A 14,319-nucleotide genomic window follows, 5' to 3' on the forward strand; every position below is an offset into this window, starting at 1 on the left:
ACTTGGACGTTGCCCTGTGTGGGACAGGTACTGAGCCAAAGCGGTCTTTCGCAACCCTAAATAATCCCCGTACCTTTAGCAGCCAAATAAGCGCGACTTTCCCCTTTGCTGCCCCTCTTCAGTGAGATTCTCCCGTGAGTCCCACCTTGCCTTGTGGGTAGGCTTGGGCTTTTTTGTTGCCCTGCACCCCAGCCAGGAGGGCCGTAGCCATTGGCTTGGGGTGTTGAGACATATATCTGAATTTAGGATTCTAAGCAAGAGACTGCAACACGGCACGGTGGGAGGCAAGCAAGGCAGGGACTGGCTGCAGGTGACAGAGGCCAGGCATGGGCTGTGTCAGGCAGCCACGGAGACGCTGCACCAGAGGCCAGAGAGAGAGACGGGCACGCAGGTATAGCTGGGGACAGAGGACCGAGCCCTGCTTCGCTGGCCAGCAAAGGGAGGTGAAAGCAAAGCATGATCTGGTTGCAAGGCAAGTCCCCTGCAACATCCTTCAAGATGTGGTGGCTGAGCAAATAGGAAGTACAATGAGTTGGGCATGGAAAATACAATCGGGGTGGACATTTCACCCCTGGGAATTTCCCTTGGGCGGTGGAAAAACAAATCATGACACCACCATGCACAAAGCAGAGCAAGCGCGTGTCTATTTATACTGCCGCCCAGGGCTGTTCCTGTGCTTGGGATGCCATTTCTGCTTTCTGCCGCTAATCTGTGCTTCTCAGCTAGCCATTTCGATTGTGGTTCAAAACAGCACTGCTCCTGGTTTTGGAAAAGGAGAGGTCCATGCCAGACACAGCACTGAGGAGGTGAAGAGGAACCTGGTGGGCACGTCTTCCTTTGGGCTGCACAAGCATCCTGACTCCTGACAGCACCTTCCCACCGACAGGAGCGATGCAAATTAGGAGCAGCCTGCTGAAACCCATTAGCAGGCAAGCGGAACGAGCTGTCCCATCTGCTGTTTATTCCTTTCAGCTTCCTCAGGGGGAAACCGAACCATGGGATAACAGCTTCACAGCCCTGGACCCCCAGGCTCAGCTTGGAGCCGCCGGGGGTCAAACCTCCCTGCAGCAGCTGCACGGAGCACAGGCAAGGCCCCCAGGACCTTCCCACTGGAGCCTGGATGAGGGTGGCCTGGGACGGTCATCATTTGGTACCTTCAAGGGAAACCCAGGGCTGAAATACTTCCCTGCTTCCAAGTTCTTTCACACAGGAGAAGCCCAAAGCATCACAGCTCCATGGTTGTGCGTATGAGCATCCTAGAAACAAAAGCTCTGCAGTCAGCACCGGCAAGCCAAAAGTGGGTCAGGTGGAAATGCGGGAGACCAGTGACTCATCTTGTGGCTCTCAGGGCAATTTGGGAGGAGGAAAAAGCGGCCGCCTCTAGGAAATGGAGCGCGTTTCCTACCCTTTCTTTCCTCTGCCCCTAATCCTAAATTTCTTCCACTGACAAAATGATAATGCTGGAGAGTCAGCCCATAATGCCAAAGAGCACTGGCCCCCAGAGGGAGCATCTAAGGGCCCAAATATGCCAGCAAGGCTCAATGTCCCTTTGGGTCGAAGGGTCTGCCCCACACCACACCTGGGCAGGATGGGCATTACATTGGCCTGGGTGGGTGGGTGCCTGGGCTTGAGCACACGCATCCCTACACCGTCACACGCTGGGGGGATTTGGGAAGCTGTGTAACAGGTGTAATAGCTGCCTGGCCCGGAGGTTGCAGGGCCCAGGGAAGGGGGGAAAGGGGCCACACGTGCTGGCACAGCTCTGGCGAGCATCTCCGCTGGCGCCGGCTCGCAAGCGCACGGGGTGTCTGGGGGGAGACGCCTGCCCCGACACCCCGGCATTGCCTCTCTGCGTGGGAAGGGGGAGGCCACAAAGCAAGGAGATTGCAGCTGCTTGTTAACAATATTTGCTCATTACCTCGAGCAAAGAGTGGTCATTCATGAGCCCGGCCAGCCTTCCCTGCTGGGATTTTGTTTCTCACGGCCAGTGGCTACAGCAGCTACCCAAACTCCCTGCCAACACCTGCAGTCACGCCAGAGAACTTCTGGCCGAGCGATGGACGATGCAGGATGGCATAGCTTCTGGGGAAAAAAAAGGAACAAAGGGGACTTTTTGTCTGCCAGGGATTTCCAGCTAAGGAAGGGACGCTGTGGGAAGGCAGGTCTGCAGCTGGCATTTCTGGGCAACGAGGAGCCGTCTGTGCTGCTGTGATGGTTAGATGGGGATGAAGAGGGTGTGCTGCAGACAGGGCTGACCCTTGGCTGTGTGACGGCAGGTTAAAAGCCGAGTCTGACATGCTTCAGGCGGATGCCGTGGCAAAGCCGGTCTCCTCCGCTCCCTCTCCTCAGGCCCTGGGGCCCCCTTCACCGGGGACAGCCTTCAGAGAAGGGGATGTGGCCACCACCCACTTCTTCCTTTCCAAGTGGGTAGGAAATAGCGCTAATGCAAGACAAATTTTTCCTGTGTCAGGGAAAAGGAAATGGGCTAATACAAAACCAGTCCATGCTGGCTAATTGTGCCTTTGCTCCCCGTGCACCAGGCACTGGCAGTGCTTAGGCATGTGTGTGCCCCAAAATACTCAGCATCGAATCGGTAAGACTGTGGCAAAATTCATGTCTACAACTAAATCAAATTGTTCACGCCAGTCCCTTTCCCCACGAGACCCTGACACCATGGGCACATGCACATCAGTGCTTTCTGTATGCTCTGGTTGCACCTTCCTGGGGAGGAAGGATGCTCTGCCCTGACGCTTTTGGTGTTTCCAGGCTCTTCACGCTCCCTAGTGCTTTGGCATAGATTATTTTTTTCCCCAACAGGCTCAGTGAAGGAAGTTCAGAAAAAAAGAAAGTGTGGTATAAGAAATGGAGTCTTCCCCGTCGCACTTTCCTGATGGACAGGACAGGGTAGGATGAGACGAGACATCTCAGAGATGCAGGGTGGGTTTCCTCAGCTGTCCAGCAGCAAAGCAGATGGGGACCTGTGTAACACAGGGAGGGAAGGGTGAAAATTATCACAACAGATTTGATGAGAATTAAAAACCTCAGCTTTGTCCTGAGATCTTCACAGTTTTTCCCAAGTACACAGAAAGTGGGAGGCCAGCCCTCATGTAGGGAAGCAAAAGAACATCCCTGCCAGTTTGCTCTCCAAATACAGGGAGGGAAAGTCAGGCAGGCTTCCCCTTGGCCCAGGAGGTCCGCAGGGGAGATAACATTGTGGCTTTCAAAATTTTACTGCAAAGAAGTTGTGTGGCCACATTTATGGAAATTTTCCTTGCAGATGAAGTGAGCTTTTACGAGGCCAAACAAATGTAATGGACAGCACTGAAAAACCCTTCTGTTGGAAATTTTTCTTTCCTCTTCACTCTTATACCACACAATTAAGCCCAAGAGGAGTTTTGGGTGGAACTGAAACCAAACGCATCGTGCAAGGGGGGTGCAGGGACTGCCGTGGGTTGCAGTTGCACCTCTGGCTTTGACCTCAGCAAGAGATCCCAGGCGCTAATCCTGATTTAATGAGGTTCCCTTAATGTGGTGGCAACCCCACTGATGTCCTTGATTCTGGGTAAACTGTCTCAGTTTCCCTTCTTCAAACAAAGCCTCCTGGTGGCATCACTGATGCTGATAGATGGGGCCATCTCTTCCCCCCCCCAAATTCCTGTGAGCCCCTATTTCTATTGGGATAGTTCCAAGGCTACCTCTGTTAAAAAGTGTCTGGACATCTTTTTAAGACAACATTTGAGATTATAGTTCAGATTAACTTCTCTGAGCAGTGGATTCAGACCCGGGTCAGGTCCACCAGCCAGGTATTCTTCTATTCAGAAGAGCCTCAAGGATGCTGAGAAGTTGTAGGATGCTCCAAAGGCAGCATCTGGGGCTGGCTTTCCCAGAAGGGGGGCCAGGTCCCTTCTCTGCACGAGGAAGCCTAGCAAACATTGGGAAGGAGGTGGCCATCCCTGGGGGACCCTTGTGATTACAGACAACCCCCCTTCCCTCGCAGCAAGGTTTGTGGGATCAGAACCAGGCAGATGGCATTCAGGTTCGTGGTACTAGCAAGGGCAGTGCCTCCCAAAAAGGCTCCCAGAAGGGGCACAGAAGGGCTGGAGCGGGCAGCTGTGAGCCCCCCAGCCCCCAGCTGCCTATGCATTGCTGGATAACGTGCTCTGGGGGCTTGGTCTTGCACACCTTCCCCAGGGGACGCCCAACGGAGGACTGGCAGTTCCCCATTTTTTTCTTTTGCTTCCTCTTTTGTGTGACCGTTGCTCTGCCCTTTGGAGAGCCTGTGGGGCCACATCGCCTGTGCCCCTTCTTCCTCCTTGCCACATTTTCCTATGTCAGTCTTTCCTCATGCCCAGCACCCATTACTCACCACGCTCTCCCTCAGCCACTGAGTAATGGTCACTACCAATGACACTGAATGAGAGGAGGGGGAAGAGAGAGAGAGAGGAAAATCCTTCATTTTTCAAAAGAAAAAAAAAAAAAAAGAACCCAGGGAAATTACACTCAGGGTGAACAGCCCTACCGTAGCTTCTCCTGGCTAGTGTGCAGGGGTGAAAAGAGATGTCGCTGGGGGCTTCCCCTGCGCCAGGACCCCACTGCCTTGCGGCACAGGAGGGATTTGGTGTGAGGTTGGGGTGCCGTGGTGCCCACGCTTCCCGTGCCTCCGACCTGGGCAGCAGGCGGCTTTCACCTGGCTCGGCTGAGATTGCTTTTCTTAGCAAGTTTGGCGGTACGCGGGCTCCAGAGGAGGCAGCCTGTTCGTGCTGGCCTCTGCTAGCTGCCAGCTGTCGTGGCAAAACAGATGGTCTCGTCGCCGGAGCTGTGTACCGGGGACTTACGGCAGTGATGCCGAAAACAGGCGAGAACACCCCCCAGACCTGACATATATATTTGTGTGCGTACATGACTCGTCCCACCCGTCTATTTTGCCTCCCATGCAAAGCTTGCTAGAGACTATCTGTTCATTCTTCTTTGCCTTCAGAGGTGATCCTCTGACCACTTCTCTTTATCAGCAGCCGCTGGCAAGCGTGTGCTGGCAGCACAGACCGGCACAAGTGCATTCAGGCTCCCACGTCACGCCAAGGTCCGCAAAAACACAACTTCCTCTCTGCTAATCATGTTACACCCCATGAGCTCACTGAGCTGGAGCTCAGAGCGATAGGGCTGGAATGACCAGCAGCCTGGGGAGCCCCACAGAAAGACTTTCATAAATTGTTTCCATCCCACAAGAAGAGCATGGTGCTATACGGTGTCATTCTCAGAAGATGATGTCCTGACGACATTATTTAGCGAGTCTAGATGGTGAAGAGCAGTCTACAAATGCTGAGGAGGAACCTGACTATGTGTCCTTTGTGTGATAAAGCACACAAGCTGCAGCAAGGACAATATTTTCCTGTGTTAGTTGGGCAGAATTACACTTCGCTTTTACCAGTTAATTCAGGGCAACAGTGTTAATTGCCCAAATAAAGCAGCAAGTAAGAGGCCATTTCTTCTGCTCCCATTGCTGGAGGGAGACGGGTTTGAAATGACTGTCTCTTCCAGGACAGAAATGGGGAGGAGCAGTGGAACAAGGAGGTGGCAGGTTCAAAGCAAGCCCAAGGAAGTGGCTCTGGCATAATGAAGCGGTGGAACTCCTCGCTGCAGGATGCTGTGGATGCTGAACATTTGCATGAGTTCAAAAAGCACTCGGGCCTATTCATGGAGGAAAAATCTACCAGGGGTTATTAGGGGCACAGCGCCGGCTCAGGAAGTCCCCCAGGCACACTGCACGAGACGGGAAGAGTCGCCTGGGAAGCGCTGGCTCGCTCGCCCGGGTTCATGCTGTTTCCCAGGTGCCCGAGGTAGATTAGCTGCCCTTGGAGCCAGGTCATTGATCCAGCTGGACTTTGTACATCTCTGTATTATGGCTGGAGTACAAACATCCTCTGAGGCTCCCAGACTGGCCAGGACGTCTACTAAATGCATCTATTTAGCACAGAGTTTTACTGTTTCTGCCGCTCCTGCTGTTCTACTGCTTACTGTCTCTATTTCCCCCAATTTCTGCCGAGCCAGCACTGCTTGTGCTTGATGCTATTCCTGGGGTTAAGCCCTCTGGTTTGGGGGCGGCTGCTCAGAGAGTCACCAGGTCAGTGATGGTCTCTGGCTGGCCTGGACATCAAGGAGTCTGTCGGAGCGTTTTGGGTTCTGCTAGGGGTTTTCTTTTCCCTTTAATGAACTCACTGGGCAAAGCAGAGTGCAGAAAGAGTGAGCTCCGAGGAGAGGAGCGTAAACTCTTGCCAGCCAGGCTGTGGCTTGTGCCTGCCCACCTGCATGCCAGCTGCTGCAGAAGTTGATTTTGACTGTTTGGCAGTGGCCTGAGAGTCTGAGGTCTCTGCTGCTTCCCTCTGTCCCTGCTGCAGCTACCAAGGGCTTTGTCATGGCTGCAAAGGCATCAGGATTGGGCCTTTCTCAGAGCAGGTCTTTTTTTGCAAGAGAGACCTCGCGCGGGCACAGGAAACCACTGAGAAGCAAATTGCAGGAGGCTGGGAGAATTGCCCAGCCTGGTTTTGCGTCCCTGCAGGGGTCCAGACCATCACCCACCAAGGTCTCCCGTCCACCTCCCCCTCCAAAAGAAGGCCCAGCTTCAAAGTTCAGTGGGGACGCTTGGGACAAAGTCCATGAAGCCTTTCATGGATACAACCATCTGACGCATTTTGGGTGTGAGTCAATGCCCGATGCACCAAGACAGGAGGTGAATCAGTCACAGGGCTCTGCTGGGGGTGTCTAGGAAAACATCACGGCAGCTGCGATCACTTCTGACCCCCTGGGCCATCCACGCTTGACCCTATGGCTGCTTCATCTCTTCTGGGGGGCAGCAGGGCTTGACAAGCCAGGGCCATGCATCTCCTCTGGATTTGCGTGATCAGGCTACAGCGGGAGCTGAGATCATCTGCGAAGCAGTGAAGGAAGATTAGCTGGAGGCACAAAGGAGCCCCACAGGGATTTCAGACTTTCTCCTCTTGTCACAGCCTCCTGTGGATGGCTGCGATGCTCAGGCTCTCTGGGGTCCAGGGCTTGCTGGCACAGGGGCCATGAGAGAGACCCTGGGAGAAGCAGTGATGTGCAATTGTTTGCCACGCTGAGACCGTGCTGAAGGCAGAGCCTGGGCCGCGAGGCGATGGAGAAGGAAAAAGCCTGGCTTTAAACTTGAACCTGATTTGGGGTTTTGTCTGGTTGCAATTACAATGGCTGCTTCTCTGTGTCTCAGGAGTCACTCCTGGGTTTGAAACTTCCTTTGTTTTTTTATATACAGTTGCCATTATCTTGACACCAAGCAGGCATCAGGCCATGCCAACCAAGTTAGACCCACACAGCTAAGGTTGCATTAGCCTAAGTGTGGCCATTTTGGTTCAAACCACGCTGCTCAGCAGCTTTACACTGAGCAGCACCAATATTAGGGACAGACATATGGAGACAGGGCAAGTGTATGACATAAGGGCTCAGCCACACTTCTAGCCTCTGAACACCTCTGGCTCAGCAATTTCCCAGTGTTTAGTAAAGCCGACTTCCAGGAATTTATCCTTTCAGTTTTGAAACCCCGTAGACTCTGAGCGCCTGCAGGGTCCTGCAGCGAGGCGTTCCCTTGGTTAACGCCACGTGTGAGCCCGCGCTCCTTACGTCGGTTTGACCTTGCTAGGTGACACTTCTGGTTCCCGTGCCCTGACACCTGGGTGAACACTTCAGCATCTCCATGCCTCATAACCAACGGCAAAGTGTTGCTGGCACAGTCCTGCTGAAAGAGCCTTCGAGGAGCCCAGCTCCTGCCTGGCCCACTGTTGGAGGGATGAGAGCCAAGGTTCATCCCAGGGAAGGTGGCAGGTTTCCACTCCCCTGATGCCTGCCGTGTGGGCCTTGGGATCAGGAATGGGTGCAAGGGAGCTGCCTGAAGCCAACTGCACCCGCTGTACCTGTGTAAGAAGTGCCAGACACAAGTCACCCCTCCGTCGGTCTACGCTGGAGGGGAGTCCCAGTTACTGCTGACACAGAACAACATGCATTTCCACTGCCATTTCAAAACTCAAATAGGGACCCCTGTTACATTAATAGAAATTAGTGTGAGATTTGTCATTCATAGCCTGATTGTCTGAGTCTGACACTATGTATAAACAGGTTACAGTCATACTTACATAACGCTGCCTTATTTATGATCTTAAGCCCAAGGGAGAAACATCTCTTCCCCGGCCCTTTCTTCCCAGCAAAAAACGTCATTCAAAGCTCAGCTTCAATCCTATCACACAGGCCGGATGCTTAACCGAACACTGGGAAATTCAAGTGAGGCATTTCTCTCTCAACTTGCAAACAGCTATGTCCCCAAAGAAGGCAGCCGCTAGGACCTGCATGCCTGCGATTAAGTACTGCACCGGGGCTGGAGAGCTTTCAGAAGACTTTCAGGGCTTCACAACCACGTGGGATCCAATGCGTGTTAAGGCAAAATGTCACAGGTTATGCTAAAGGTTAAAATGCCGCAGCCCTTACTGGTTTCAATCTAATTTCCAAAGCTGATCCTTTACACTGAGTCTGTCTCACAGCACACTGAGAGGAGGGGATCAACTTGCTTCCACAGACTCACTTCTCTGGCTCTGCTGCATCTCCAAATCCTGCAGCCGAAGATACTAGTCTAATACCCATGACACTTGAAATTTTGGGACTAAGGGGCCCATGTGCTTGTTTTATCCACCTCACTTACACATCTGCTTTATAATCTGTGGTTGTAATAACATGATCACAGACCATGTGTGTCCCAACAGCTGGAATGGGGAAAGCTTCAGAGCATTTGGAGAAGGCAGGAGGCCAAAGGGGATGGGCACAGGACACTGATGGGGTCTGACAGCCGGCACAGCAGCACAGTTGAATTAAAAATGACAAAATGTCAAGGACGACTCATATGGATTCTTATGTCAGGAAGCAGCTGACTGATGTGGCTCGCCCTTGTGTGCCAAGGCTGTAGAAACATTCAGCAATGACCCCACATCCAACCGGCCACCACCCAAATTGAACCACGTGCTGGAAGACGCTCTGCCCAGGGGACAGCCAAACCGACTCTGTACCTGCTGGGCCCCGTATCAGGGCTGGTCTCTGGGCCCTGGTGATATTGAGGGGCAAGTCTGCCACGTCTGTGGGACCAGTGGGCTCCTAAGTCCTTCTGAGCTGGAGTGATGCATCAGATCCACTGGCCCTTACCCACCATCCCGTCCTGAGGAGCCCCGCCAGCAGCTAACATCCCGACCCTGCACTTCGTGTCCCCCCACATCTCCCCCCAGAACCAAACGGGTCAAAAAGAAGCAGCATGGAGATTTTGGGGAGGGAGCCTCTCTGTTTCCACAGGTGGCACTTAGGCCTGTTGCGGACCGCCCCAACACCAGCCATAATTAACCACCTGAGCTAACCATCTAGCAGAAGCCATATATCCTCTTAAAATCCTGCTCCTGTTCACCGACCATTCAAGATCAGACCTCACATTTCTCACCCGACGTGGTTGCAGCCACGTTGACTTTTACAGGCAGGAGATGAGGCAGTGGCAAAAGGCAGCAGGGGGAGAGAGAGAGGAAACCAAACCTGCAGCAGAAAATGGCTTGGGCCACTTTGCATCCTGCTAATTTGAGCGGGTCCTGCCCTGATCACGTTTGCATAGGCACAAACCAGCTGCAGCTGTTGGGGTATATGGAGCACCCCACCCCTGTTCTGGAGAAGGGGTGCTTTGCCTTCAGGAAGGCTGCTTTTTAAAGGCTGCTTTTTCCATCTCCTAATCGAGATCAGATCAGGGGCTCAGTGGTTAGTCTCCTATCTAGTGATTTATAGCTGATTTCTCCACGACTATAAACCCTCACTCTATCTGCTATCGCATGGCAAAAGCAACAGACTATTTGTCCTTCCTGAGATAAAATCTGTAGGGCAGCTCACTGGAGTGAGGATTATAAACTGATGCCTCAGTGAGCGAGCGGAGGAAGGAGACCTGGCAAAGCTCCTGGCATTTTTCATGTGCTGTCAGGGGTGTTCAGGCCGGTGTGTGGAGCTTTGGGGTTTGAGGCAACAAAGACTGTGGCAGGGTTTAAGCATGTGCCGCAGCTACTTGCAGCCTGGTGTGAAGGAGTGGGGACAGGAAAGGGAGGTGCTTCAGCCCAGCCTGGCTCAAATGCCTTTCCATCCGCCCCTGCACCAAGCACGGCGCTGCTGAAAAGCCCTGGGAGATCCTCCGCTGCAAACGAGTTGTGGACGAGCTGCTCTGCTGACAGCTCACCAAGCGCTGCGTTTTACCCGGATGCCTTGGAGGACAAGGGCCATGATTTGGGACGTGCTTGCTGAACTCCGCTGTCGTGGCCCTAGGTTTAAAATAAAAGCATGTCTGGGGCAATCTGAAGCGTAGCCATGAGCAGCCAGGGTGGGAAGGGATGCAGGTGGGCCCAAAGAGCTACCTGCACTCGGGTACTGCCTTCACTCCTAGGGTGTCCCACGCTCGGCAAGGCGCTGCCCTGGGGCTCAGGCTGCTCACATGCTTTTGCAGCTGAGGGGTTGGAAAGGACTGGAAATGAACATTTTCCCCTCCTCCACCTTCTCAGCCAACCTTGCATAATTTTCCCTTTAGCCTCCCTAGACAGGTTTGTTACAATTCCCCACCATTAATATGCAAATATGCCCTAGAGGAAAAGAGAGCCTGAATTTATTAACATGAATCTGTTAACTCTTTCACTGCCACCCTGCCCTTTGCAGACAGGAGGACGCTTTCCCCAGCCTGGAAAGCTGTGAGAAAGAGAGATGTCGCGAGAGGAGCGCTGTAAGGTGCTGCGTGAAGACGAAAGGGAGCAGTGGCCCTGTGGCCCTCCGGGACGGCCGGGTTTTGTGGCTAAGCGCAGACTGGCAAGTCGTTAAGACCTTGATTCTGCCTTTCGTTTCTGCCAAAGGCTTCCTGCGCACGCCAGGGCAAATCGCTCAACCCTTCGGCTAACCGCTGGGAGCGGCTGGGGGAAGGCGGCAGCATCCCCATGCTGCAGCCTCTGCCGCGCGCCAAGAGCGGCGGGGATACAGCTCTGTGCTTCGTCCATCCGTACGGCTGGCCGGCCAGGAGGAGGGAGGGAGTCGAGCGCTTGGGAGAACTCCAGCGTAACTAATCCCTGGGCTGCGTCCCAGCCCAGGTGCCACAGAGGCGGGCGCATCTGCCGGGTAGCTGAGACCTGCGGCGTGACGCAGCACGCCGGGACCCCATGTGTGTGCGCTGGGGCCGGGAGCCGGGGGGAGCAGAGCCAGGAAAAGCCTGGAGGAACCCAGAGAGCTCGCCGAGCTCAGCAGCTTACCAGCTGCCCGCGGCAGCCACTGCCCACCCAGGGGGACTCGTGCTTCAGCATTTCTCTGGGCAGGAAAAGCATTTAGATAGCCAAACAAATTGGTGTCTATTGGCCGGCAAATTTACAGCCTGGCTCTAATTTGGTTTTCACGGCCAGAGTGAGATGAGGTGGAAATTCCTTTTGCTTAATTCAAGGTACATATTGACATTTAATCATCCAAATATGCGCCTCCTTTGACAATTCATTTCCCTCCAGCCTCCTGCCGCAATTGCCTCTTCTGGCCAGAGCCCTATTAAAGATAATTCTTTGACTCTGTTGCGAAGTAAATGAACGGCTCTTGCTCTCTCTCTTTTGCTTGGTTGTTTTCCAGCAGGATATATTTCAGTTTGTGCCATACGGATGCTGTTTGACAGGAATATTTGCTTTCATGCTTCTCCAGGTTTGCAAAGTCAGGACATGAAGCCATATGGACTTTTCCCATCCCCATCTCCCCCCTGCTTCCCCAAACCTTCCCCCCACCCCCCAGGTAATTGTGCTGCTTCTTTTGCCTTGTGGCTTCTGCCCTGCAAGCACTTCTGGTGGCTCTTGGTTGCCCCGTCGTAACACCTCCACAGGCAAAGTTAACTAGATTTCCTTTTGAGCTGGCTGTGGTGAGGGACATCCCTGTTCTCCTCCAGCTGGGCTGACTTGGTCCAGTTTGGACACTCTCACCTTCGAGTTTAATTTCTCCACTCCCAGCTGTCTGTGAGCCACCATTCCCACCACAGCATCAGTTCCAGATGTGACCAGCCAGGGGCACAGCCGTGAGAACAGCTGGTGTGGGTGTGCGATGGCAGTGCCACCAGCCTGGCTGGGTGCAGTTTGTTTTCCAGCATGAAAGAGCAAAGAACCTGCCACTTCCACGCAGGCAGCAGGAGGGGATGCACATCGGGGAGAGGAGGGTTCAGGCACAGGGAAACACTTTGAAATCTCCATCAGGTGCACGTGCACATGCACACACATCCATCCACGCTCCATCCTGAAATAATGTCCTCCATCAGTGCGCACGCAAACTTCCAGGGACAGCAGCCCAAATCCCCTCTGCCTTCCTCTCCCACCTCAGACCAGTTTGGCCCAGTTGCACGCTGGGACAGAAGGGGAAATATTAGGGTGGCAGGCCTCCAAGGTTGTATGTTCTGCCCGTTGGTCACTCAATTTCAGTGTAAAAGTTGGAGTAAGTGCAGGTGTTGAAGACAGCAGGCCAACTGATCGCATGGAAGTGGCCAACACCTCCTGCCCAAAAGGAGCAAAGAAAACAACATATTTTGGCATCAGCTCTTGAGTAAAACTTCCTAAGACATTTCTGATGGTCCAGCTTGAGAGCATAATTGTCAATTGGTTTGAAATCAGATTCTCAGTTTGAGTTTTTTGGTCTGTGGTAGCATTCTCTAAAGGAAGAAAGCACATCCCTGGCATGTCGCTGGCCAGCCAGAGCCTGCCTTACTTCAGTGGAAATAGCTTTCTTCTGTCCTTGTCTCTGATGCAGGTTGGAACGGGAGAAAATTAGCGTTCTGCCCGGGTTGTATTAGGCAACGGGCTCAAATACATTCCTGGAGTGGGGTGTATTACACAAATGGCAGCTATGCTTCCCCCATAGCTAATCTGATTTGGCTTGGCTGGCGAAGGGTTGGCATGGCACACAAAAGCCAGGGGGGCAAAGATCAGGCTGACGCAGACGGAGGGGAGAATCCGGCAGCGGTCAGAGAGCAGAGTGTAGGGGAGAGGCAGCACCGGGACGCAGGAGTGTCACCAGCTGTAGGCCTCGAGCGTGCGTGGTAGGCTGGATTCCTCCCAGGTGTGCGCGCACAGCAAGGTGTCGCCCTGCCTGGCCCAAATAAATGGCTACCAGGCATGCAGGGGAGGGGAAGCCAAGCTGCCTGTCCAGGTGCTGCCCTCTGTGGAAAGTAGTGACTGGGGCAGATGGGCTTGGATAAACATTGGGCCCTTAACCTTGGTCCCAGCACATCCAGGTCCACGGCGGGGTAGCTGAGCACCTTTGGGTCTCTGAAGCAGACTCACACGGGACTGTCCAGAATTTGATTGCAGGACGAGCACAGTTGCTGGTATTGGGTCTTGCGGCATTGCTTTAGTCTGAAAGCAGCCCAAAAGGGGACTTCTGGGTGAAATGACTGCTTGGTACTTAGGTGGTGGTTATGGGGAGACCCTTTTGGGGTCACTTCGGGTCTGTGAGTTTGCCCCTTTGGCTTCTAGCCGAAAATAGTGGCCCTCCACGTGAGGACTGAAACGGGAGAGCCTTCCACGGGGCTGCTTCCCAGGCGGGGTGCTGTGGGGTTTTTAAGGCTCTGCGGCTAATGAGCTGTCATCTGCTGGCAGGGAAACTGTGGTGGTGGCAGATGCGCAGTCCGAGGGACCCCGCAGAGCTTTCAGCCGGCCCTGCTTCACGCCTCCTGCCCTGGCGGCCAGTCCAGCTCTGTGTGTGTGCCTGAGTGTGTGTGTGCCTGAGTGTGTGAGTGCTCTGCGGCGTGTGTGCGCTCAAACGGTGTCTCTCTGTGCGTGTGTGTGTGTATGTGTGTGTGTGCGTGAGCGTGCGCCCTGCAGCGTGGGCACGTATGTGCGCGTGTGCCCAGCGGTGCCCGGGGGGTGCCCCGGCGGGGCTGACCCCCCGCTGCCCCGCGGTGCCACGGGGGCGGCGCCGCTCTCCCCCATTCACGAGCAGAGGAGAAGATGGCCGGCTGGCGGGGAGGGTTCTTGGGTGTCGGTTGGTTGGGGTTTTTTTTGTGAATGGAGGCGGTGACGTCGTCCGCGCCCGCCCTTCCCTCCATTCATGCGGCCCCGGCGCGGGATGAATGGGCGGGGCGGGGGGCGGGGGCGCTCGCCGGCCGCCGGCGGGTAGTAAAGGCTCCGCCCGGCCGCGCGCGCGCGGGGTGCGCGAGCGGGCACCGGCGGCGGGCGCACGGCGTCCCGCGTGTCCCCCCCCCCGCCGCTCGCCGCCGCCGCCGCCGCC

This window comes from Phaethon aethereus (genome assembly GCF_964289735.1).
Source record: "Phaethon aethereus genome assembly, chromosome: 4".
Taxonomy (NCBI): Eukaryota; Metazoa; Chordata; class Aves; order Phaethontiformes; family Phaethontidae; genus Phaethon; species Phaethon aethereus.